Below are 26,886 nucleotides of genomic sequence, written 5' to 3'. Positions count from 1 at the left end.
ACGGCTATATCTCACACAGTTCTTTCTATATTGATGTAAACCTACTCAAAATAAAGCTGAGACTTGGCACTTTAATGTACAATCCATTATTTTATTTTAAACTGAATGTGCTGAAGCACCGAACCTGAAGTAAAAAAATATGTGTAACTGCCCAAATACTTAAGAGTCTGGACTGTGTTTGGACTTTACTTACCACTGTCATTCTGATCCTCAACATTGTAATTTTACTACTGTTGTTATTGTTGTTTACTCTGTTTATTTGACATCTCTTGCATGTCTGTCCATACTGGAGGAGAGATCCCTCCTCTGTTGTTTTTCCTGAGGTTTTTTGTGGAGACCTTCCTTTTCAAAACTGAAGGTCTAAGGTTAGGGCGTGTTTTATGTTTTACAGACTCTAAAGCTTTTGTGATATGTGATTTTGGGCTTAAGAAAGAAAAAACTGACTTACCATGAATGAAGACTTTTATTCACTTTTAATTAAATAATAATAATAATTCTACTGTTTACAAGGTCAAGAATGAACTTTCATGTTCAAGTATCTTTTTTTCCTAAATTTTAATGGATACATCTTTCATAAAAACCAAAAAACCCCCCCAAAAAAATCAAATAGCTGTCCTAAGCGCACAAAACAACACAGAAATACAAAGTCCTTACTAGGCGGTAAAGGGTACAGTCCATTTGCACTTGCATGGAAGATGAGAAATTTCAATCGTGTCCATATACAGTATCTTCTGGTAAGCAGAAGCTGCATTTTCTGCATATTTCTGTATGCCTTCAGTGCCATGTCCTCCTCACGTTTATGACATCTGCAACGACATATGCAGATGTCATAAGTCTCCATACAAATGAGAGAAACCTGAAATGTCAAAACGCTACCCTTTTATCAGCTGCACGCCTTGCCTAACTGTCATCTCCAACGCCACACACAGATACACACTCCTCTCACCTCTGACACACGGTAATCTGATTCAAATCAAATTAAGGCTTACGCAAGTGACAGCCCCCCTGGTCCCTTAGGTCCATCACCTGTTTGAGGTCTATGAGAGAGACAAGACAGGATAGCGGGGAAGAGACACAATGAGACAGAGAGAGGGAATACTGCTGTGAGAGGCAGTTGATCTGCAATGCTGCTAGAGTCTTTGGTGTCTGCATGTCAAATACCATTGCACTCCATAGGAATACGATAATGAGGGGTGCACACAGAGGGAATGCCAAATGAGATATCAAACACAGAGGAGAACTCAGAATCACAGAGCACAGCACTGAGTCATTTAATAAAACATAGATGGAAAGAGTGCCTGCCTACATTGTGTTTCAATACTATTATTCATCTGGGTTGTGACAACACACAAGGTGGTGCAGGCCATAGCATCTGAATACCATGACTTCAATTTCTCAGGGCACTTTGTGCAATAGTCCTATGATAATGTGTCCTTAGCTAAAGTTCATTTGGCATTCAAGGGTAGGCACTATCCAAAGATCCCATTAAAACTCTCTAAACCTGAGATTAAACATAAACTCCCTGTTGTTATAGGTATTTTTATAGTTTGATATAGTGTTGAGACGCAACAGTGAACTATGTCCAATTTATCAATATTTAACGGTGACGTTACTTTACTTTATGTGGTAATAGGCTAGTAAAAAAGGCATACCAACAAAAAGCATAAACTGCCAACTTGTGGCAAAAGCGCTGTACATAATAGTCTACGTCAGAGTTTGTGTCCCTGTTTTGACAGCTCTTCATATCATTTAACAGACTTGGTATGCAAAATAAAAAATATTGCCAATTTTAGGGCACCTAAAAAATGTTGTAGACTAAGATTTGACCAAAAAAACAAAACAAAAAAAAAAAAAAAAAAAAACAAACATACTAGGAGAATGTACTCACTCTTAGGGAAGAATAGGCTATTACTTTTATGAACCTGAGAAATTTGGGGGGTGTGTAACCACAACCCTCCTCAATCTTGGGCCGGATGCAATTTAAAACATCCGAGGAGATCTTGACCCTATACAATGTGAATTGAGGCAGCTGGTTAAAAAAAAACAGTATAATATTTGCTGCCATTTCGTAGAGTTGCTAGCTGTACATACTGCACTTATCATTAAATTAATGGACGTTAGCTAGTTGTTTACACTTTCAAACCACTTAGCTCATGACTTAATTAACGGTCCTGTATGATAACTAATACTTACACACTTTTTGGAACAAATTGACACTTTTCAAGCAATTTACGTTAACAAAGTAACGTTAGCCTTCCTGCAAAAATTTGCAAACAGGGAACTTTACCTGAAAAAGCACTCGGAAGTGGCCAGTAGCTGTGGTCTCTCCCCGACAAAACCGACCAGAGACGAGATGAGCTAGTGCGCTGCCAGGTGGTCAACAACACAACGTCGTCAAAATAAAAGCATCCTAGGTAAGTTGCGTTAAAACCATCTATCTAGTAAGGGTGGGAAACTTTTATCTTGAAAATCCATTCAGATGCTTCATACAACGTGGCCGAAAGTGTGTGGAAACACTTGTCATCCTATTTACTTTTGGTATACTTTTGTTCTTGGTCTTTTTCACGGTTTGGGTTAGGACCTTTTAAAGGAATAGATAAATAAAAATTGTATGGTACAACGTACAGTACTTTTTTTAAAAGTAGTATGCTTCACGCGTTGTGCCAACAGTGGGGTGAAGGCCCTTCCTGGCTCTGTGCACAAAGCGAGGTAAAAAAAAAAAATGGGTTTGACATGCACAGAGCCCTGACTTTGAAACCATCAAACTCCTTATTATTTCGAAAACCAACTCTGTGCCAGAGCCAGTGGTTAACCTCACAGACGCTCATGTGAAATAGGAGCAAATCCCTGCAACCAGGTTCCAAAATCTTGTGGAAAAGCTACCCGGAAGAGGCGCGGCTGTTTTATCAGCATATGATTTTGAATGAAATGGTCCTCACATGGATATAATCTTTGGGTGTTCACATACATCTGTTCATGTATGTAGTGTGCACAGCATCTATTTTGTGGCCTGTGTGAAGCAGAGGATCACTGCTTTTCCCTCTTTTCTTTACGTCATCATCTCTCATATCTTAACAATACTCTCCTTCAGCGTTAATTTATTAAAGTGAGTATGGGATTCCACCCTGAAAAATGAGGATTAGTTTAAATTGTATTTTAATTTACTTGCAACTACCTCAGTTAAATGATGTATAATGAAGCCCATTGTATTATTAGGTGGTTCGTGCACCATATTTCCCCACATATAGTGCAGAAAAGTTAAAAAAAAACCCTGAAAAATATTTCACATTCTCATCCTGGTGGTGTGTGTCTATTGGGGGTATTTATAAAAATGTTTGAGGGTCCCAAATCTATAGTGTAGCAGCGTGGGTGACTTTGACATTAAAAAAAAAAAAAAAAAAAGAGGCAGATTGATCTCAGCATTCACTATTGCATTAGCATTCTATTTTTTGCCAGAAGGTTTTGTCCCCATTTAGATTCATAAATATGATTTTCACCTCAAGACATGAATTAACTTTCTATAAACAGTATTCCCAACATCTCAACTCATTTATCTCCTCCTACAACCTTATGTCAGATGGAAGAGACAATCTTAGAAGAACTGAATGTATGAGCCAAGGAATATCCCTGAATGCATTGTACTGTACTGAGTTAAGTGCTGGAGGGGAAAACAAAAAAAGAGTCAAGTGTTTACAGCAACAGGGAAAAGGAAAGGGGACAAAAATTCTTCAGGACCTACTTTCTGGTGCTGTCAACCTGTCTTTATGAAAAATTAGCTGTGACACTGCTAAAATTGCAAATCATGGGCTACTGTGTATGAGTGTGTGTTTGTGTGTGTGAATGTGAAAGTGTGCATGTGAGATTTGTGTATGCGAGTTTATGAGTGCGTGTTGTGCATCTGAGAACACATACTGGGCAGAGGATGCATTTTTAGCATTTTAAATTGATGCCAAAGTCAGCAAGTCCCAGCAGTCACCTGCGCATAGATTTATGTATCCATGTCTTTTAATAGATAAAGACAAGGAACAGGACACTTTAGAGATGATAACAGATATTTGCTATCATGTTTTTGTGCTTTCATTGTCCGAGTCACACAAAAACCCACACCTGTTCATCTGAAATTTCTCAGTCAGGCCAAATCTTAAATAGCACACAAGCCTTTGTATGTTATAAATATCATCAGCAGCACCACCCTGTACAAAACAATTTGTGCTGGTCTACAAACCCAGAAGGAAAGGCTGATGCCATTCCCATACTTCCTGCCTACCAGAGCAGAACAATGAGCACGACTGACCTTCACTAAGACGATGTGGATGTAGGGTTATTGGAGGGTCACATATAAAGGATGAACTTGATTCTGCCTTTGATAATTCTCCTTGGGTCTGAAGGGTCTACGAGAGAATGTGATGCCGTTCAAAGGCTGTAATGACAGGACACACAATGCCCTCTCAGACAGCTCATAGCTATTGTAATGACTGAAATGCGTTCTTTGTCGTATATTATATTATTATTACTTGGTGCTGATATTGAACTCTGGCTCCATAAGGCAGCAGAGGGGAGAGTGGGTCAGTATACGGGGATAGATGGCTGTGCGGGCTGTTAGCCTTGGCAGCAGAGCCTCAACAATAGATCTGTGATGTGGCAAACTGGTCTCCAGCTGTATGCTTGGACACATGGGGCCACTAACGCAAACAAAGATACAAACTGTCCTCTATGCTGCCTTGGCAGGAGCAACCCTCTGGGCAGTCCCACACGCCATCTCCACCCCACCCCTCCACTCCCTTTTTCTCTTTTCTCTGTCTCTGTCTCTCAAGATCTCCGCTGGACTGTTGCCCAGCAAGCAGTGGAAAAGCCCCTTTTAAAGCAATAGTAAAAGATAGAAAAGTAGTACAGGCAGTGTGAGGAGAAGGTTAGGTGGCTGTAGTGAAAAAGTTTTAAGAATGGGGGTGATGGTGTAAATAAATGCTGAAAAAACACCCTGTAAAGAAGAATTTCATGAATCGAGTAAGCAGATCGGATTAAATCAAAACGTGGTAACTCAATAAATTAATTATACAACTACAGAAAATGCGAGAGATTTCTAAGATGGGTTGAGACAACAGAACATCTGGCATTATTATTGGCCTGCATTTTGTAAATCATTTTGTCATTTTCTGTGGAGTAATTTATAACTCGAAAGAAACCAAATAGACAAGCAAAGTCTGCTGAGATATCATCGTCATATGCAGTTTTTTGTACATGAAGCAGGTTTTGCTGAGTTGGATAAAAGCTGTGAAAAACTGCAGGCGTTTTTACATCAGCCCATCAGCCAGAACTGCAAGTATTTATTGTTTTTTATTCAATTATATTTTTAAAAAAAAAGTAAGTGTACTTATTGTAAAATTGTCAAACATTTCAGCAAACTTTCCCAGTTTTACAAAACCTGCCATTACGTTGGTGGAATAGCAGGTTTCAGTCCTGTATGTTTTAATGGAGGGAGCAACAGTTCCCTTTCATTTCCATTTGGATAATAGACTGTTCCTTTAACTCTTTTTTTACACTGTCAAATAGAACAAGTTTGAGGACATGAGTGTCATTTAGACTGAAGTACTCCGGCTGTACATCCATAGCAAATATACATGAGGATTATAGAGGATTAATCTCTCTATGATTTGTTTTGTGAATGGGCTCTAGATGTAAATGAAGTGGGATCATTGTTATTGATCTGTGACCACATGCCTACTGAGAATGATAGTGTTAGTGATGAGTGTCTATACTAGGAATATCGATTAGCTGTTGAAAGCTTCAATAGAAACAAGTGAATGCAAGATAACAAGACACAGTGATTCACAGTAAACGGGGGAAACACAATATCGCATGACAGTCTTCCACAGCCACTGAGGAGAAAGACAGAGAGAAAGAATTAATGAATTGACAAAGAGACAAAAAGCATAAAGACAGACCAGTGTGCAGATGAGCAAGAGAAGGGTGGAGAGATGGAGAGAGATGGATGACTTGCACCTGGCAGGAGGGAGATTGATTAATTGTTTGTGAAGAAGGAGAATATTGAACGGATAATGGAAAGGAAAACAGGAATAAAAAGACAGATAAAATGATTGCCAGAAGTATAATGCTCTGGATTTGTGTGGATATGTGGTGGTGGATGTTGATTGAAGGTTGATAATTATGAAAAAATGTGTAACATAAAATTTGAGAAAAAAACAAATGGCTCAAAGGGGGAGAGAGAGAGAGCGAGAGAGCGAGCACAGGAGGAAGTGAGAGTTTGGGGAGGGAAGTATAATGAACCAAATCAGAGTTCATCTCCGGGTTTTAAACCAATCCTAGTTTCTTCCTCTGTTAATCCATCATTAACTGTTCCCACATCCCTGCTGCCAAGCTCGCATTTGTGTAGTCCTGGGTGAATAAACAACCTGATAAATGAAGGTCAGAACCAGACAAAGTGCCCACTCTCAAAACTGTTGCTGTGGGGCCGCAAGTAAACCATTTACTGACCTGCAGTGTGGAGTGTATGTCAATGTTTAAACAGCCGCATTTTGTCAAGTCTGTGATGTCACTTTATTTCATATTTCCATGTAATTAATGTTAAAGATTCTATTCTTTGTTCACCTTGTCTCACATGCACTGCAGTTTTTCTGATAGAATGTTTTGATGGGTGTGAACAGCTGGTGGTGTAAAAAAAAAATGGACTCTACTTTTTTCACTGTGTGTGTATTTGTCTGCATAGGTGTGTGTGTGTGTGTGTGTGTGTGTGTGTGTGTGTGTGTGTGTGTGTGTGTGTGTGTGTGTGTGTGTGCGTGTGTCCGTGTGTGTGTGTGTGTGTGTGTATGTTTGTGTGTGTGTGTGTGTGTGTGTGTGTGTGTGTTTTGCAGAAAGATAGATAGCCGGCGCTGGTGTGCAGCTCAGTGTTTAGCCATGCAGAACACAGAAACAGTAATCAAACAGAAAGGCAAAAACAGACCGCCATGACTACAACCTGGAACACCTGCTATCACACATTTGACTGGGCTTCAGTCTCCAACCCACCATTAAAGATTTGCTCTGCAAATAGCTGTAGCAACCTGGGAATATGGTTAGTCATTAGTGAAGGACACACATGTAAGAGGTTGTGGGTTTAGGAAATACCACAAAGCTACCTGGTGAGAAGAGAATTTTAACAATTTGGAGGGGTATTACAGACAAGATAGGCATTGTCACATCATGTGGTCCTATTGCTACTATAGTCTATTAAAAATCAACAAAAATAGCATTTTGTATTGTCCTAAATTTCTAGTCAGACTTCAGGAATTGTTCATTTAGTTATTAAGAATGGAATCAATCTATTGTTCAAATGTGTAAATTTGTGAAGAAAAACCATTTTGCTTCAATGAACCTTTACCAAGTCATGTCACTTTATTCAGAGAATGAAAAGTTGATGGAAAATGCACTGAGACTTAAAATATAAGTCATTTTAAGACTCAGGTTGAATTTCATGTTTCTTTTTTCCTCCAGATGAACAGTCCAAATATTCTTTATGCATGACTTAGAAGCAAAATGGAAAAGGAGACAGTCGTCCCCAAGCAGATATAGATGAGCACAAATCCCTACCCGAGTTGAATTTTGATTTTGATTAGGACTGATGGAGATAATTATATATTATGTTCTGAGTTGAACTCTTTTTGAAGATGTTTACAACACTCACTGTAGCATAGCTGCAGCAGCATTTATTGTTGCACAGTTTGTCTGAACAAACCCAACCACTGGAAGAGCTGAACTGAACTAACTCTGACATGGCTGTCACAAAAGTCATTTAACGAGACTAATATGCGTGCCAACACATACACATACAAATATGGACACACACACTCTCGCCCTATCTCTCTCTATACACCCGTAATAATTGACGATTAGCTATATCAGCATCATCAAACCTCAACGCATCACTATGGGGTAGTTTACACAGACAACCGTACCCATGATAATAATAATGGAAATGGATATTACTCTTCATCAGCCATGAAACAGACTCTGATTACAGTCATTATTAGTTATGGTCACTTGGACTGATTAATAATTTGAATAATCGACTTGATGGCTCTAACTAGGTGATGTACGATGCTCATTAAATATATTTTCTTTGGCTTTAAATAGCTTCTACTGTAACAATTTGTTTACTATACTGTCTATTGGAAAATTTCAATTGTCAGTTTTAAGTTTCAATGTTTTCTTTCAGTCTTACAAATTACAAATATGATTTCAGTTTTGACTCAGATCAAAACTATTCGACTATTTTAAAAGACTCCATTATTTTTTATGTGTGCCTTTATGAGTGTGTTTTGTTCTTCCACTGACAGATTGTTAAACTAGCAGAGCCAAATGAGGTCCTTCCTCATTAGCCTCATTAAGCTGAACCCTTGTTTTGTTAATTGACATAAGAACAAACACTTGCTCATGAAAAAGACCCTGCCAATTATCTACTGTCCCCTCCCCCATTTTCTCTGTCCTGCTCTGTGTGTGTGTGTGTGTGTGTGTGTGTGTGTGTTTGTCTGTGTGTGTGTGTGTGTGTGTGCGTGCATGTTTTGTGTCAAGGCCAACAGATTATTCAGGCTTTGTATGGATGCTTCATTCATCCAAAATTTAGGGAATTCAGAATATAATAAAGGGAATAAAAAGGAAATTAAATTTTTTTTGGCATTGTAAAAATGAGCTGACACTGTTATATACAAATTTTTTTGGTCAGTATATTTAAAACAATGTTTTACATTGATATATCCACTTGGGAGAATCTTGTTCTTCCGAACATAGGAGAGAAAAGCATGCCTGCTGGTAACCATGGAGACCCCACAGCATTTCTAAGAGCGACATAGACGAAAGCCTTTGTCAGACAAATTCACATACTGTGCAAATGACCCACTGCTTTGTAAGTCTTACTCACACACACGCAGAGACACAATGGATATCATGCAACTGTCAGCAAAATACTGAATCAATAATAGTAGTGATTGCCATGTGGAAACAAGGTGATCAATTGCAGCAAAAAAAAAAAAAAAAACAGGCTCTCAATACTTCTAGTGGGCTTCAGCTGACAAGCTCAAACTCATACACAAACACAAACACCCCTGTGTACACACACTCACAGGCACAGGCTGGATACCCTCCCTGGGACTAACAGCCGTGTTTGAGTTGTTGCGATGGTGACAAATGCATAGGAAAAGAGGAGAAGAGAGAAATTAGATTTTTGTGGGAAATGTTTAATCTCTTTCACACATGGTGCCAGATAACACTGTGCAGAGACAGAAAAACACACACCACACACACATACATAGAGCTCAAGCTCAGAAATGGGTGTGAACAGGAAGTGAACAGAGGCAATCTCTCCAAATGGGAAAAATCATGTAGTGATTCAACATGGAAAGTTTAATTACCCATCCACCGTTGCTTGGGTTAAAAGGTGACTTCATGTAACTTCGTAGAAAAAAAACGTGACGACTGCAGGTCACGTTGTACTATCTAGAGTTTGAGTGACATTTCCTAAGCTTCTCCAGAACATATAAACTAAGCACCCCTTTAGCAATGTCGACCAAGAAATACAAAAGACGCCCATGCAAACACAGAGACACACACACAAACGCACAGAAATCCCGGGTGATAAGGAGGAGGGGGGGGACTGGCCAAGGAATGTCTTTGCTTGACATTTGTAGAGGATTCACAGCGAGAGGGAGAGAGAGAGAGAGAGAGAAACATCAACTGGGAATAAGTCTGGACACTTAGGATGTAAGAGAGGAAATCAATGACTCCCATTTGTCTTTCAGTGTCTGCTAAAGACACTGTCATCGAATGACACTATCAGGAGTTTCTCACAGGCTAACATGCCTCAAAGCTGCTCTTGTAACGGGTGTTAAAGGAAGTGATAATTGTTGAACCATAATATGGCTGTGGTGGAAAGTAACGAAGAACATTTCTTTAAATTGTTATCCTGTGTTTAACTGCAATTTTGAGGTACTTGTACTTGACTTGAGTATTTTGTACTAATTTGCACTTTTATTTGAAGGCTACAGTTATCAGATTAAACATTTCATCCAAAACATATGATTGTCTGAAAACATAAAACATCTTCTCATTTTTCATGTTTATAAGCTACTTGGTTTTTGCAACAGTCCCTGTAAATGCCCACGACACTTTACAATCAAATTAACATGTCTGTCATTGTCTAGACTAGAGAAGGGTATGTTTGATCCTAAATACAATGTAACCTTAAAGTTGTTAACGTTTGTATTATTAAACATGCCTCTTATTTTTACCAGTTTCCGAGTAAATTTTTGTACGGGTAGTCACACAGACCTCACATTTGTATGGAGCGTGTTCCATGACAAACACAACACAGGCGTTGCAAGTAGTCAGTAAGTCAGCGTCGATGTAGACTCTCTGTTGGAAGGTTTTATAACCTACTTCCACTCCCTGTTATTTGGTTTGGGATGGCACTAAATGTGGCGGGCCCTCCATGTGAATGTGCACACGGAGTGGAAGTGGGTAGGGAGAGGGTGTAGTGGGTGGTTTGAAAAAGGGCAGCTCAGTCATCTACTCCGGTATTACTTATCTTACGGTGATGATTGTCCAAAACTGTAATCAAACAGTTGGTTATATATAAAAATCTGCATGAAATTATGTCCTAGTGGCCAAGTGGTTCTGACGCATACCATAAACCTTTGTTGCATATTAAGAAAATCTGTTAAGTTTAGAGTTAAGTTTAGAGGTCTTCTGGTTTTAAATAAATGACTAATCTAGAGGAAGTGTTGAAGAGTAGTTGTGGCGATTGATATCAAGCTCTGAATAATAATCCCAGCAGGTCCTGTTTCATAGACAGATAAGCCAATCCTCTGACACCTTCCCCTGTGTATCTGTGGGTGTGTGTTTGTGCTTGTGGGCTGACATGGCTGTACACTGTTATGTCCTCTCATAGCTGTCATGTGTTTACATTATGATTTGCATTCATGCATGGCTGCATGTTTGTATAGACTGTGTGTGTGTATTCATTTGCATGTATTTGTTTATCCCTTTGGTTGTTTATGGCAGAGCCCCTATCTGAATCTTCATGCTGGTGACTAAGCTTATTAAAGTCAGCGGTCCCAGCAGTCCAGTGCATCAAAGACTACCAATTACCATCCACATTACAAAGACTGTACTGGTGTAAATGGATGTGTAGCTCTGCTTCATATCCTTTCAACCAGGGACTGGAGCAGCACACAGATGAGCCTAACAGGGCTTTGATTAACCTGACTGGGTTTCTATACGGAAAGAGATCAGGTAATAGCAGAGACCTGAGTTCTACTTATAATTATGGTAGATACTCCATGATTTATGTCACTAATAAGCATTCAGTATTGATAGAGTTGACCATGCAGTATTTCATTTCAAAATATTGAAATGAAACACCAAGGTCTGTTCTCTCTTCCTCTCTCTCTCTCTTACTTGCTGCAGAGCTTTCACCAGGTCGCTATGGTAACTTAGGTTTCCTGCCAAGATCACTTCCAATGCACCAGATTTGACAGTCCTCCTTTCTCCATTTCCTCCTTTTCCTCTGCTGTCCATCACTCTGTCTTCCCTTCCTGTTCTCACCTCTCTGTGACTCACCTGGTTGTCAAGAAGCAGAAAAGCGTATCAGTAATCCACCGTAAACTCTAGCTGACATCAACTGAGCTCAGATAGCCCTCAGCACTCATCTTCCTCATCCGCCTACCTATCTCACAAAGTGGATTAGCTGTTTGTTTGTGTGTTGACTTTGTGTTGTGGCATGGGGGGATTTTTGTTCCCTGATAAGTATACAGTTTCTTAGAAAAATCTAGATTAAAAAAATCCCCATGATGTCACTTTCTGCATCATCTTGCAAATTATAAAATACCCATACTTTTAGAAAAAACAAACGCCTTTATGTAACAATAAAATTAACTTATAATTAACTTGATCAAGAGGAAAAACCTGCTTACATACAGTTTTAAAACTATCGCAAACATGCACGTACATTTCTCCCTCTAAGCTCGTGCTCACACAATACACAAGGAGTGCATGTGTGTGTGCTTTTTGGAGTTTAATTACCTGTGTTCATAGGTGTGATTGTATAGGATGTTTGGGGATAACAGCTCCAGTTAAAGTGTGATTATTGAGGCGTTTCTCTTCACTGGTTTTTCAGGTTGAAAGATCCTCGAGGGTCTCCGCTTCAACAGGGGGGAAAAAAAAAAAAAAAAAAAAAAATCAAACTGCTGGTGCCTAGCCTCCCTTGAAACCAATCGACCTTAATATCACTGACGGTGTTGGGACAAAGTACAATAGTTGGACTAATTTGATTCATTCAAACTCAGAAAAATAGCACAATATTGGAAACTGCCTCTTTTTGATAGTTTTTATGGCCAGTTAGTGTGGTTCTTCATAGCATGTGTCTGGGTGTCCCTTTGGCACCAACAGTAAAGTGTATACATCGTATATCTTTGCATCTGCTGCTGTTAATCTGTATAGCAGGGAGGAATTATTTTAGCATTACTAGACTGAGGTAACAAAACTTGCTGGAATAACCACAATGCTGTTGAAATTGCTTTCTTTCTTGTTCTCTTCAGCTGTCTCTTAGCATTTTCTCTCTATTGTTCCGTCAGTTTTGTTGTTGATACTCTGAAATTTGTATTGGGAATACAAAAAGGCTCTAGTATCTTTTTTGCAGAACACATTTGCAAATGACGTTAAAATTTCCCAAAAAAAAAAAAAAAAAAAAAAAAAATTGGTCTAAGTCTGTACATTTTCTAACTTTCAATCAACAATAGTTGCAGTCATAACCTTGCTTAAAAGACCAATGTGTAGGATTAAGGGAGATCTATTAGCAGAAATGGAATATCATACTCAGTTATGTTTTCATTGATGTATTATCCCTGAAACTAAGGATTGTGTTTTCGTCATTATCTGAAGGCCGTCATAGGTTGTCCTACACTCTTGGGAAGGGAGGAGTATTCAGCTGGTTGCAGCCTGCAACCTCACTGCTATAGATGCCACTAAATCCTACACACTAGCCTTTTAAAATTAATTCATAACCAGAATTACTAATATTCCAATTTTCCAACTGTAGACCAAGACAAAAATAGTAATGTGGATGAAATAAAAGAAAACTGCATCAAAAACAAAATACAGATGAAATTATAATGACTTACTGGCACAGATTTAGCATAGGACCTCAGTCCTCACCAAAATGAGCTTGGTCACTTATTCTGAATTTAGAAATGTACATATTTCCATGAGAATAAAAAAAACACCAAAGATCTCTACAGCTCTTACAAATCACATCACCAAGTATAATTAGTCCTATTCAGGTATTTTACTTCAGAAAGTATTTTACAACAGTAAGTTTTCAGCGCCTGCCGTGCTCTGACCTCTTTGTCCAGTGCTGTCACTAAGCAACAAATGCTGCACAGGACATTCAGAGGACAGAAACAGACTGAGGGATGCACTTAATAAAAAAGACACAGCAAGCACTGACCTACACACACACCAAAAGTTTCCCAGGAGCATCTGTTCTGAAAGCAAACCACATACTGAGGTTTGCAGGAAGACAGACTGACTGAACACGCACACTCATACGTGTACACAACAGGATTCTATTCTTAGACAATCACTTCAAAGCCCTAACCCTCACAGCAGCCATCATATTTGCACGTTTTACCTATCCCCTAACAGACACCCTGGCCTGAATTCTGATTTGTAACCTTTAGCCAATGGGAGACCACTTTGCTAATCAGGACTGGAAAACCAACCTCACATGCAATCACTTTCGTTGGTTCTCTTTTGTAGTAGGGGTGCAGTGAATCCACAAGGACGAGCCCTCTCTCTTTTTTCCCCTCTGTGTCTTCTCTATCTCACTTTTTCCCCCCTCCTTTGACACCCCCCCCACACACACACACACACACACAAACAAACACAAACACAAACAAACAAAGAATTCCACCAAACTTGTGCCAAGCACTAATTACTCCTCCTGTCGGCTTGCCTCTCAGCTTTGACTCTGGCCTCACGCAGCTATTGGCTGATAATTTGGTGGTGTTAAGTCATTGAGAGTTAGGAGAAGAGAAGACAGAGATCTGCTGCCTCTAAAGCAATTGTCTGGACCTCTGCCCAGCTATGAGATGAGAGGCTATGAGACCTCTGCCCATCTATCTCTGTTCACTGGCCACTTCTGGCAAAGCAGAAACAGACAGTGAGGGCACAACTTAGGCACAGATCTGATAAAGAGAAATACATCTGAGAGATGTGACAGAAAGATTAATCAGGATGTGTGTTAGTCTTGCCCAAATATGGATTTCAGGATCTAAAGCTACCCATGTTTCAGCCTCTTGTTAGTTTTAGAATCCAATGGCCCCAAGACCAACTCAGACAATTGTACATGTATAAATGTGCCAAAAATAAAAAGCCTTTGCTGAAAACTGAAAGGAATTAAGAGAAATCTATATTTAAGCAAGACCATCACCCATATCTACATCAGATTTGTGAGGTCTTATTACGCTATAAGACAGGACTAAGCATCATTAAGTCATACATGCACACAGACACATACACACCTGCCGTATTTATTTCTGGAACGTTCTGCAGCCTCCCCCTGGAAAAAAAAAAAAAAAAAAACCCAACTAGAAGGCTAGGAGAGCAGTAATGAGCTTCTCTGTTTTCTTTGTTTTTGGCCAACAGCTGAATCGTGATCAGAGCGAGCGTGCTACCAAGGCACAGAGCAGAGAGAAGGAACTGCTCCACAAATGAGACGCATTTTTTTAACTGTATGCAGAGGGCAAGACTTCAAAGACAAATGCTCAGAACTCCGCTTCAACACTTAATTAGTTTAAGCCATTTTATATGAAAACAAAACAGTAATTCAATTAAAAATATAATATATTTCAGAAAGGGATGCATTCATCAAATTATATTATTTTAGTAATTTTCTTCCATTTGTAATGGCTAAGCATTGTTGATATTGCTGATATTGAAAGTGTAACAACCGTATTGGTTTATATGCTCCCCTGCAGTTCTCTGTAATTGCATTTATTTCACTCAGTTTGGATGCACATTTGTGCATGACTGCTGTCTGCTTGCCTGCCTGTGTTTCCGTCTGTTTCGATGGGTACCCGGATGTCTATCCTCTCCATCCAACAGATCTGATTTTGTGCGTTTTCTAATCTCTGTGTCTGTGTTGCATCCTAGCAGACAAACACTCTTTATCCTATTTCTATGCGCAAAAACCCTGGGACCAGAAGCCGTGAGACCTTGTTCCACATCTCTGAAGCATGTAAATCGCAGCTCCTCAATCACTGCCCAACTGTGCCTTTTTCCATCTCTGAGCCCAACCACAGAGAGGTCAGTGGGCTCTTGTTGCATGTAAACAGCAGGTTATAGCTGTGATAACTCCAGCTTCTGTTCCAGTTCTCACTGATTATAATGGAGCTACTTAATTGAGTTAACCACTGCTGAGTGCTAGGGGCTGCTAATAAGAGTGCAATGGATGGATGAAAAAGTTAACCATTCAAAAACAACAATGGTTAGCTAGTGTAGCCTTAATTCTGTGAGCATAGGTGAAGTGCTTGTCTAAAAGCTTTGTTTGAAGCATCAGCCCCATAATGCAAGCCTTTGACAACCCTCAGTCACCATAGACTGTGGTGCAGTAGGTCAGTAAGTCAAAGCTGTTTCAGTATTGCTATCACTGTAAGATGCAATACAGCTCTGTAAGTGATTATAATAAACAAACAGAACACAACCTGTCACAGATGGACTCATCGTATTCATCCAAATAGTACAAAACCAAGTCAAAATGAAATGATCTACTAAACTCAATCTGCAGAGCTGAAGATGTGTTGCCACTAACCCAGGAGCCCTCTTCAGCTCTGAGTTAGAGAATCCAGGGTGTGTGGTTTATTTCATTTGGCCATGACAAACCATTCAGGGACAAACAGCCACTCCACACCTACTATATTTTCTACTATGCAGAAGAAGAAGCAAAGCAAATAGTACATGGTGATAGGATTGCGTGTCATCTAAGTTACAGCTACACAAATCTGCTACAGAGATATTCCACTGAACAAACCGCTGAGGCAAAAAAGGTGTGTTAAATGCTACCGCATACCGCATAAGCATGATAGAGCACCAGCCCACATATTTGCATAACCCAAGATACAACCCTGTGTTGTGCTGGTGACACAACAGGGAGTGCAAGCATCTGACATCACCCTCTTAAGCCCATATAGTCCGTTAGAGGGTAACTTGCGCAAAATAAAGCCAAAGGTTGTGCATTTTCACTTTAGCTCTAGCAGCACAAGTGGGACCTTGTTGCTTGGCTGCTCCTCAACTAACCTTGGACACCAGGTTAGAGTAAGATGAAAATTTACAAAGCCTGTACCAAGAAAGATCTTTAACATTAGAGCCAGTTAGAGGGCTTGGCTGTCAATAAATTTTAAATCACGTGTCTCTGAGAACTCCTGAACAACATCTTTTATCTTTTGACACTGTTTATAGAACTAGCGTTACAAGGTATAATTTCTGTATTTGATAAACTTTAGGCAAGAAAACAATTGTTTTTAATACTACAACCCTCCGTTCGTCACTCATGCATGGGGATACACATATCTGCTCCACCACACAACATGATGCATGCAAGAGTTCATCGATTGAGAACATTGCATTCAATTACAAACTGAGTGTTTGCCACGACAACAACCTAGAGTTACCCAATAACAGATGTTTAATCGTAATACACATTCCTGTGTGAAAAACTGAATGAAATATAATGTTGGAGTGGGTGAAAGAGGATTACATTACAAAATAATCAGTGACTTTATTAAACCTCTTGTTCTATTGATCCACAATCACAATTATTAGATGTAAACAAACACCTCATCTACCAGGTTTTATGGTGTTCATCAGGCTCTTATGTTTAATATTTCAAGAGAAGCTCTGAAAAATTCAGTCAACAGTAACACTACTACTATAGCATGTCAATAATGGCCAGAGAGGGTTACCTAAACATAAAATAGTATAGAAATGGAGGCAGAGAGGGAGAAAGAAACATGAAATTAGAGAAAGACAATAAAAACATGCAGAGAAGTTATGCTTTACTTGAGTGTATTTTTGAGATCATGATAATGTTAAATCCTCTATCAGTTTTTGAAGATAGAGGGATGGAGGGCAGACATAAAGTAAGAAAAAGAGATTGAGAGAGGAAACAACTCTGAAAAGGAGAGAGAGTGAAAACTGGCGGCAAAGTCAACACTGTCATTACACCTCAAAACACAGCTGAGAGACTGACGTGACCTTCATGAGTTAACCACTATTGCTGCTGGGACTCTGTACCTATGTGACCCTGCAAAACTAACACAAACCACATGAAATAATGATCACCATTACAGGTGGGAATAACAGGGTAGCCACACAATACTAGAATGATACGTCCAGATACTGGTGTTTCTGCATTATGTGATATATTGTAATATAAGAGAAAATCATATTATTTCGGTTATTTTTATTGACAGTTGAGATAATTATACATAATTAACTGGCCTATTAATACTTACAGCAAGTTATTGTAAGTAAAGTAAAACTTATCTATGACTTAATATTAAAAACCTGTGATCAGTTTATAATGTTTTAGCCATGGTTATAGATTAAACCATTCAAGGGTATATAGAGTAGTTAAAGATCAGCCTTGATATTAAAAGTTGCCCACATGTTAACTCATCAATACTAACAAAATATAACATAATGAAACACATATTTTGCTGTTAATACTTCTGTACTTTTAAAGTTTTATTTTCTACTAAGTAAAGGATCTGAATACCTCTACCTGATCATGATACTGGTGACACTGTATAGATAACATACGGAGAACATACAGTATCATGATATGCTGCTGTTTAATCATTTGTCCCACCTTTAGTCTGCATGTTAAATTATTTAAATGACTAAATCAAAACACTGAACTCTAAACCCTGTGAGCCTCTGTATGGTGTCACATTCAAGAGAAGATTATATCACGGCTGTAGACTGAGAAAAATTAACGCAATCAGATACCATCTGTTGAAAGGAGAAGCTAAATGTCAACTCAGGTCTATGCAAATACAACTCAAAGACCTCCAAGTATGTTTTGAGGTCAGTGTCTTCCAGGTCCTTGCTTTGCTGACCCAGTTCTTATGAAAAATAATCAAATTCAAATACAATGACAAACAAGTTTGAAGGAGACTCTAGTGTGAGTCATTATTTCTCTCTCAAACCACCACAATAGGCTTCAAAGTACACTTACGGTTTGTTTCCAGATATAGTTCCAAAGCAGCATAACCACCTGTACAACTCTTGATGTTCTATTTCCAACAATAACTCAGCTCATTGTCATTTTTCTACAGCAACAGTTGAAATATCCAGCTGGAGAGAATTTCAGTATCAGTGTTTAATTTCAAAGCTCATGTAGCTCAAAACGATGTAAAACAAATACAAGAGCTTTTGTCGACCAAAAGTCCACTGACCTCAGTCTTAGTGCTTTTGCAGCTCCCCACCTCATGTTTGTGAAATCGTAACAGCAGTGAACTGCGCATGGGGAGGGGAGAGAAAGCAAGCAAAAAAACCAAAGTCTGACTCTCGCCCCAAAGTGCTTGTCTCATCCTTGATCAGGGGGTTACAGACAAAGTCATTCTTTGCGTTTGCTTCCCTTATAGGCACCTCTCAGCCAATGAGGGATGGATCAGAGGCAAAGCTTCAGAATTCCCCCCCAGCTTCATGTCTGGAGAGAGAAACACCATATCAGATGGTTTTCTTTGTGGAGTCTAATGGCTTATTGCTGAGCTAAGAAAATAGAGGGAAAAACCCAAAGGAGAGACACAAAGGCAGGTAGGTGCAGAGAAGGCACTTTAATAACCAAGAATGTCCAAAACTTACAGGCAGGTAGAAGCACTGGGAAAGACTTAGGAACATGATTAGGAATCGCACAGGAGTATAAACAGTAACTCCAAGCAGGTTGCAGGCACAATGGAAAACAAACACAGGAACACAACAGATGCTCCGACAAGGCGCAAAATGTAAGAACTAGTATATATGCAGGCAAGCTGATGAGGGAAAAGTGGGAACAGGTTTGCAGGTAGGTGTAGAAGGTCTGGTGATTGGGAATGACGAACAGGTGCGCAGGTGACTGGTAGGATGGAATGTCTGGGGACATCTGTTGGGTGGATAGAAACATAGCAAGAGAGAGGTGGGTCCAGAGGTGGGAATCAGGGAACATGATGGACCTGGGGAGCTGAAAACCTCGGGCAGATGGCTCGGGGAATGGACAAACAGCTGGAAATGCCCTGCAGGGCATCAGTAAAGGCCGGGACAAAAGCAGGACTGCTCCTGAGGCTGACGGCAAAGGTGGGGTCTCTGTGGAGGCAGAGCAGGAGGCGGGCAGCGTAAGCTGGACCCCTATTGAGGTTGGCAAAGAGGCTGGAGGTCAGGAAAGGCAGCTGGCACGACAAGGTGGATATCAGGAGCTGGTATCGAGTAGGAACCAGGAGCAGGCTTGGTGTTGGCTGACTCAAGAACGAAAGAGATGTCAGCTGTGACCCCAGACACAGGAAAAGGCAGGACGTCGGTGGGGACAGCCAACTCGGTGTCCAGTCGGAGTCCCCACTGGGGCTGAGGCTCTGTAGAGCTTGGAAGCTTGGGGAATCAACATCTCAGGACCTCAGGGTCAGGATCAGACAGGAAGCTGGTCAGCTCGGGAGCAGGAACAGGCTGAATGCTAGGTAGTTCAGGAGCAGGAACAGGAAACTGGCTAGCCAACATGAATGCAGGCTGGAATGTACCTGACTCAGAGACTGGCAGGTGGCTAACAGGCTGAGAGACTGGCGGATGACTAGCAGGCTGGAAGGTCGGCTGTGAATGCGGGTTGTTTATAAAGTGTACAATCCAGTCAGATAAGGCATTTTTCAGCAACGGCTTAGAGGATGCCTCTCTACGTGCCACTCTCAGAGCAGCATCTTTGTTTTCTCTGCAAGCATTCTTTTTCTTCCATTCTCCATAAAAGCTTAGGAGGGTATACAACAAATCAAAAACCTCATCCTCATCAAAAGAGGTGTCTGCTGGGTCCATCATTTGGTTGGATCATACTGTCACTATTCAATGATTTTTGGACCCACATGAGGGCCGTTACGTGCAGTGAAGGTACTTTAATAAAAACCAAGAATGTCCAAAACCTACAGGCAGGCAGAAGCACTGAGAAAAACTCAGGAACATAAATAGGAACCACGCAAGAACATAAGCCGTAACTCCAAGCAGGTTGAAGGCACAAAGGAAAACACTGGGGAACAAAAACGCGGGAACAAAACAAACGCTCCGACACAGAACAAAGGAAGTGATGGAAGCTGATGAGGGAAAATGGGAACAAGTGTGTAGGTAAAAGAAGCAGGTCTGGTGATTTGGAACGAAGAACAGGTGGGCAGATGGGTGTGGGGAGTCAGGTGACTGGGACAGGCGGCAAAGTCCGAGGACAACTGGTGGCTGGATAAAAACATGGCAGGAGACAGGTGCAGAATAGCCAGAATGAACAGGACTTGGACAGGAGTCATGACAGATTAAGCCTTTTTTTTTTTTTTTTTTTTTTTTTTTTTAAATGATGCTTAAATCTTCTCCAGAGAGGAAGGGGTTTATCATATTGCTCAGCCATCCAATAGTATTTTCAAATGTATTAGCTTGGTTTTTTGTATTTTTGGTAACATAATTGCTTTGCAAGGGAGGATAATAAGGTTTTGTAAACTGCACAAAGTCGCAAGGATGCAGACTAAAGTAAAATACAAGTCAGAGGGATGTTTATACGTTTTTGAATAACAGCTTTAAAATTGGTGGCAACTTCAAGAGTAATTTCTCTGTTACACACTGTAACCTCTGATGACTGAGTGTGTGTGTATGTGTAGGTGTGTGTGAGCCTCCATATGTGGTTCTGTGTATCTGTATCACGCACTGGGGCATTATAATTTTCTTAATCATGGCAAGATTTTCAGAGGAAGAGACTGTAATATAGCCAATTACTCTGCCTTCACCATTAATGATGACAGATATTAGTTTGGGTAGGTTTCAAAAGCTGGGAGGATGTCCTGCTTTGTTGAAATACAGAACTGCAGAGTACAGAACACAGTGCAGTACGACCTTCCTTATTCATTTCACTTTAAAAAGGAAAAGTTTTGACATCTTGGAAAAAATGCGCATTAGCTCTCTTTGCCGAGTGTTAGATGATAAATGTGAAGTTGCAGCCATGATATGGTTACATTCAATATGGTTAGCTGGAAACAGGTTTCCAGGCAACCAGCAGAGAATCAAGGAAGTACCTGCTGTCTGGCACAAAACCCCATAAATCTCAACTTGTAACTTTTACACTTTGGTTTCTGTAGAGGTGAAACAAACAAAATAGTATGTGTTAATCAGTGAGCTTTAGAGATGCTGGTAGGTGGATTTCGTTAACTTTGGACAGAGCCAGACTAGCTGTTTCCCCCTGTTTTCAGTCTTTATGCTAAACTAAGCCAACCTTCTCCGGGATGTAGCTTCATAATTAGCATACATATATGAGTGATATTGATCTTCTCATTTAGCTCAATAGGAAAGCAAAATTCCCAAAATGTGCAACTAATTGTGTAATGATATAGATTAGGGTAAAGCTGTTGACAGAAAATGGATATGAGCTTGCCATATGTTTAATGGGAAACTCACATCACATCAGGGACACCCCTGTACTACCTATCATAGACCCTGTTAATTGCACATACGCTTTTAATTGTCAGACATTTTCTCTGTGTGGTTGCTGCCAAACATTGTGAATACCATCTTGCTACTCTACTGTGAGATTTAGCAAGCTGTCTGCAGGCTTGGGAGTGACCAGAGAAATAAAGAGTCATTAGTGTTTCTCTCTCTATATGTCCTCAGTACTTTGGGGGAGAATGTCATTAGCATCTCTCCCTGTGTCTGACAGGGAGTCAAAAGAGCATCTGCCTCTGTTCTGCTGGTATCACATCCTCTATCACTCATCCCTCGAGGACCTCAATACTGTTGTGCCATTGGCTGACCTGATTGCCATTCATTAAGCCAATCAAAATTGTAGAGGTCTTCTTTTTTATTTCAGTGGCAGAGCATGTGGGTCAAAGAGAGTCCTTTGATGGTACGAGGCTGGAACACTTGCAATATTTGCAGGGCACATAGATGTACAGGTTTAAAGACTTTTGATCACCTTTGTGACTACATTGCCAGTTGCCTGGGAGGCTTTTTTTTTACTGAGAACAGAGAGACAGATTCAGGCCTGAAATGACTCAGTCACTTGTTCCTGTGCAGAGTTCAAACTTGGCCCTAAGTTTGATACATTTCTGAAAGTGATGCAAATTCAACTTGCAACAGTTCAAATGACTAAGTTTAAAATTTTATATGTTTATAATTCTCTGAACTCTCATGACCTGAGTCTTAAAAAAAGAAAGGGCAACGATAGGCTATCTCTGTCAAGAGGAGGAGCCAATTCAGATCCCTGCTGGAGCCAATTCAGATCCCTGCTGTGGTTTGCCAGTGGATAACACAGTTTCAACTGGCTGAAAAGAAGTATACTGAAAATAAACGAAGCAGTGAATAGCTTTCAGATTCCTTTTTTAAATAAACCAGGCTATCTGTTTCTCCTTGTTTTCAGTTTTTATGATAAGCCAAGATAACCATCTCCTGGCTGTAACTTCATATTAAACAGACAGACATCAATCTTCTTGTCAAACTCCAAGCCAGAAAGGAAATAAGCATAATTCCCAAAATGTAGAACCATTTCTTCAGTGGTATAGATAAGAGCTAAAGTGTTCTCCGCAGAGGATAATATGTTTCTGTTTGAGTAGAGTTAGTCAATAAAGAACAGAGGCATTGTTGCAGTTTTAAACTTTTGGTTTTACTTTAAAACCATCTTACAATGAATGGAAAGAAGAGGTAAGCGTCCTGAAGGTTAGCACGGCCATTGTTTAAAGCTGCCCTGTGCAATGTTTTTCTATTAATAATGAATGAAATGACTATGTGTAATGTGAAAGGGGTTGTTCATAGTGTCAAACCCACAGAGGATTATTACCCAACTCAACAGCTCTATAGGCATTTTAGCATCTTACAGGTTATTGTTTTGGTTTTATGGCAGCTCTACTGTCATCTGTCTCACCTCTCTCATCAATGTTTCTAGCAGCAGCAGGCAGCTGTTTTCTGTGAAAAAGCTCTGATAACCCACTTAACTCTCCCTACCATACAGTGAAAGACAGACAGACAAAGTTAGCGACTATGTGGTGAAAATAGAGGAGCATTTCGCTGCGAAAAGGCCAGATCAGTTCCTTGGGAGTTTGTGGAGACAAAAACAGAGCTAAAAGAGAGTGAATATTGAACCTACTTTCATCAGATGGCCAAAAACACCAAAGGAATGCTGATATTGCTCTATATCTGCTGGGTGTAAATAAGCAACTGTTTGCTTGCACATTTGCAACAGCAACTTTATAAAATGAAGTATGACAATCTTGTGTTTACAGTTTGTTGGACTGCCCACACATGGCCAAAAGAGCAATTATGAAGATTTAAGACATACAACAAGAGACCATTCTACATCCTACCATTTTGATTGTTTGAAGCATCTTAGTTTGTCAAGATTTATGCTGCTTTTTGGCATTTGAGTTGCAATTTCTAAATTTATAACTTAAACACATTTTTTTACGAGTTATTTTTAACGAAATGTGGCCTGATACTGGTAGAAAAATGTTGAAAAATAAGTTAAAATTATTTAATTTTCAACTCATTTATTAAAATATATTTAATCCTTCAACAAGGCATTGTTGTACCAAAGGTGATATCTTACATCACCTCTTCTAAATACCATAGTAATCCATCAGTTAAACAGCTGTAGACCTTTTATTATATCAGTTATTATTGTTGTTCACTGATACAGTGATATGAGCATGTGTGAGCATTACACACACATTGTACACTTTATACATCTTCTAAAATATACATCTTCCTCACTCTTAATTTGAGATACTTAAGCAAGACTCTGACAGTGACAGGTGCAACACGTCCGATTAGAATTCAGCTTTTCAAATACTGCAGCGAGTGAACCACATTTTTCTGCAGCACCCTTCTTCCTTATAAACAAAGCACTTAATTTGTACATGGTATGGCAGAATAGGCCTACATACCAGATATCTACTCACACTGCACAGTTAGACGTGTCCCCACTACACCAGCGGAGACAAATGCACCAAATGTAATACTTTTTCAAAAGAAATTACCGCCATATATTAACACAACATACAGCACAAGAAGAAGCGCGTGCTGTAAAGCAAGACAAAGTTGACTCACTCACCAGAAACAGTGTGTAAAGTTAATGTTCCCCAGCATCCTTTACCAGGGTGCACTGTGCTCGGCAGGACTGAACGCCAGAATAACACATCCACTGCCAATCCAAGGTGAACAGAAGCACAAACACAGAGACATCATACAAGCACAGCAGACAATGATCCAGGAGGGAAGTCCAGTCTGTGTGAGAGGAAGTTGGGTGAGGGTGGAAGAGAGATGTAGGTGAGGGTAGGCGAGGGTGGGTCAAAAAGGCATGTGTATTTGTATACTTGTCTGTATCTCTGATGCTCTGATTCTCACTGACTGCTTGTCACCATTTGCCCAAATGGTTCCAGCATCCCGCAAATACGCTTGGCAGCTCCCTTACAGCAATGACAGCCTCGTACCCTCACCTGTGACAGTGTACCCCCTAACAGGCACAGAGTGACTCCTGTTTTTCAGCCGTGTGGTATAATGTAGGTGCACCTGCAGCTCTTTGCCTGTGTGATCGACCTTTGTGCTCCACCCTGCACTCTGGCTAATTGAAACAGATGGAGGAGTCGAGGAGGGTAAGGAGGAGCCCTGAGGGCAGCGGTGATGAAAGGAGAAAAGAGGCACAGAGCATGTCGAGGCCATCAGGAGAGGATGCAGAGAGGACCCAGTCACTTTTCCAGTACATGTAAACAAACACTTTTGGTAACCGAGGCTTCAACCGAGCAACCCTGAAGTCACGAGACATTCTGTATAACACAGGAGAACATGTTTGGGAAGGAAAGCTCATGAAATTCTCATCACACCTATTAACCTAAGATGTATTTTTATCTTATTTGTAGTTTAGTATCTTATTAAAGATTCTAAAGCTTGTGCTAGCAAGGCTCCATGTTCAAGTCCTCAGAGCAACTCTGGAAATTTATGGAGGGGATGTCTCAGCGGAGCACTCCTTCCTCCCTTATAGTTTTCTTATCTATTGTACTTCTTTCTGATTGTGACTTGAACAAAATAAACCTCAGTTCTCGTTCTGTTCCTCACACTGTTTCTTTTTGGCATCCTTGATCTAATAGTTATGCTTGGATGTTGCATTTCTTTGTTCTTCATTCTTCTGGTGTTATTACCAAGTTATGTTTTGTTATTCCACTGCTTCCTTTATTGAAGTTCCTTGAATATTGCAGACTTGTGTGAATTTGTACATGTACCCTGCACTCTTGACATTGCTGTACTGGCATTTTCAGTTCTTAGATATTTGTGCTGGTTTTAGTAAAGCTTCAGGAATTGGACCCTATTCATCTGTTGTTTCAAGCTTCTGAATAACATTTTCTGTCGTTGTTGCCTAAGAGGTAAATGTGAATGAAATGTAAATGTCAGGTTAAGTTTATTTGTATAGCTGAATATCGTGTGTTGTAAAATACATCAGTGCTTTGCGGGCCCACAACAGTTTTTGACCCATTTCAAGATCTCTAAGGGAAAAACAGGAAATCTTCCAAAAAACCTTTGGACCCAGGGAAAAAAATAGAATAATCTTTGGGAGATAAAATTCAAAAAGAGATTTCCCCACCTCAGCTGGCTAGGGCTGCAAAGGAGCTAAACCTTTCATTCAGTGAGCATTTAGTGGAAATACAAAACTACAATAATGGGTTTATAATAGGTTCAATGCTGATGTAATGTATTTAAGTCCAATAAAAATGCACAATTATATGCAATGTACATTTGAGTGATGCACATTATGTAAAATCATTGCTGAAAACAGTGCTAGTCAGCCTGCACTTTGTAATAATATAGTTTAAAAAAAAACATTATTTGATAAGGGTCATCAATTTTTTGAATTACCTAGAAACATAAAAGAGACAATTAAACAACTTAAGTACTCATTCATTCATCTTTTGCTCTGTCCTACCTGAAGAGATGGATCCCAAACAGCAAGAGGAGAGTGCACTGCTGTCTCTAACAAATTTACTTAAGAAGTACACAAGAACAAAAATACAGAACGATTCTGTCATGAAAAAGCAGGAAACTCCAACCAACATGAAGGAAGATACAGTGTCTGGTCTGCTGAAGGTCTAGAGAGAACTTGTTTCCCCTGCAGCTTTCTAGGCAGACGCCTGGGAAAAATGTGACTGCTGCTCTCAGGCTGTCCACCCAACCACTCTGTCTGTTCCTCTGCATGTGTGTGTGTGTGTGTGTGTGTGTGTGTGTGTGTGTGTGCTTCTTTTTTGCGTGTGTGCATGTGTGTGAGGACAGTATAGCGGCCATTCTTTGTTGTCCATGGTAAGAGGATCCCGGCTAGTGAATTAATACCTGGCCATTCAAACGGAGATGAACAGACTTAACTGAGTCACGCTGAGGAGATCTTAGCCGGGGGGGGGGGGGGGGTTGATGAATACCTCCTCTGTGAGAAAAGGAAGGAGTCAAGCCTTTCTGCAACTGGCCAGTCATTAGGTACCAATATGTGTGTGCGTTCAAAGGTCCTCTTGGGGAGTTAAAAGGGGATGATATGGCTGAGGGGGTCTGAAGGGGATGAAAGCGGGAATAGGAAATGGGGCAGATAGAGTGAAACAGATAATT

At 40.0% G+C, this 26,886-nt stretch overlaps 2 long non-coding RNA genes across 3 annotated transcripts; one reads left to right on the top strand and one right to left on the bottom strand.

The window, feature by feature from the left end:
* Nucleotides 1-554: 554 nt before the first annotated feature.
* LOC120792965 lies at nt 555-2,683 on the bottom strand. 2 transcript variants are annotated; one of them, XR_005707912.1, is made up of 4 exons: nt 2,288-2,683; nt 1,889-2,006; nt 990-1,037; nt 555-806 (listed from the first exon to the last, which is right to left on the bottom strand). It is a non-coding gene; the product is annotated as an uncharacterized LOC120792965 (long non-coding RNA). The 2 variants fall into 2 exon arrangements; XR_005707913.1 differs by lacking the exon at nt 1,889-2,006.
* Nucleotides 1,979-25,881, top strand: LOC120792966. Its single transcript, XR_005707914.1, has 3 exons — nt 1,979-2,414; nt 18,693-18,864; nt 24,879-25,881. It is a non-coding gene; the product is annotated as an uncharacterized LOC120792966 (long non-coding RNA).
* Nucleotides 25,882-26,886: the final 1,005 nt, after the last annotated feature.

The sequence above is a fragment of the Xiphias gladius genome, chromosome 8 (assembly GCF_016859285.1).
Source record: "Xiphias gladius isolate SHS-SW01 ecotype Sanya breed wild chromosome 8, ASM1685928v1, whole genome shotgun sequence".
Taxonomy (NCBI): domain Eukaryota; kingdom Metazoa; phylum Chordata; class Actinopteri; order Istiophoriformes; family Xiphiidae; genus Xiphias; species Xiphias gladius.
The sequence above is the reverse complement of the archived record's forward strand: the minus strand, read 5'-3'. Positions and strand labels throughout refer to the sequence as shown.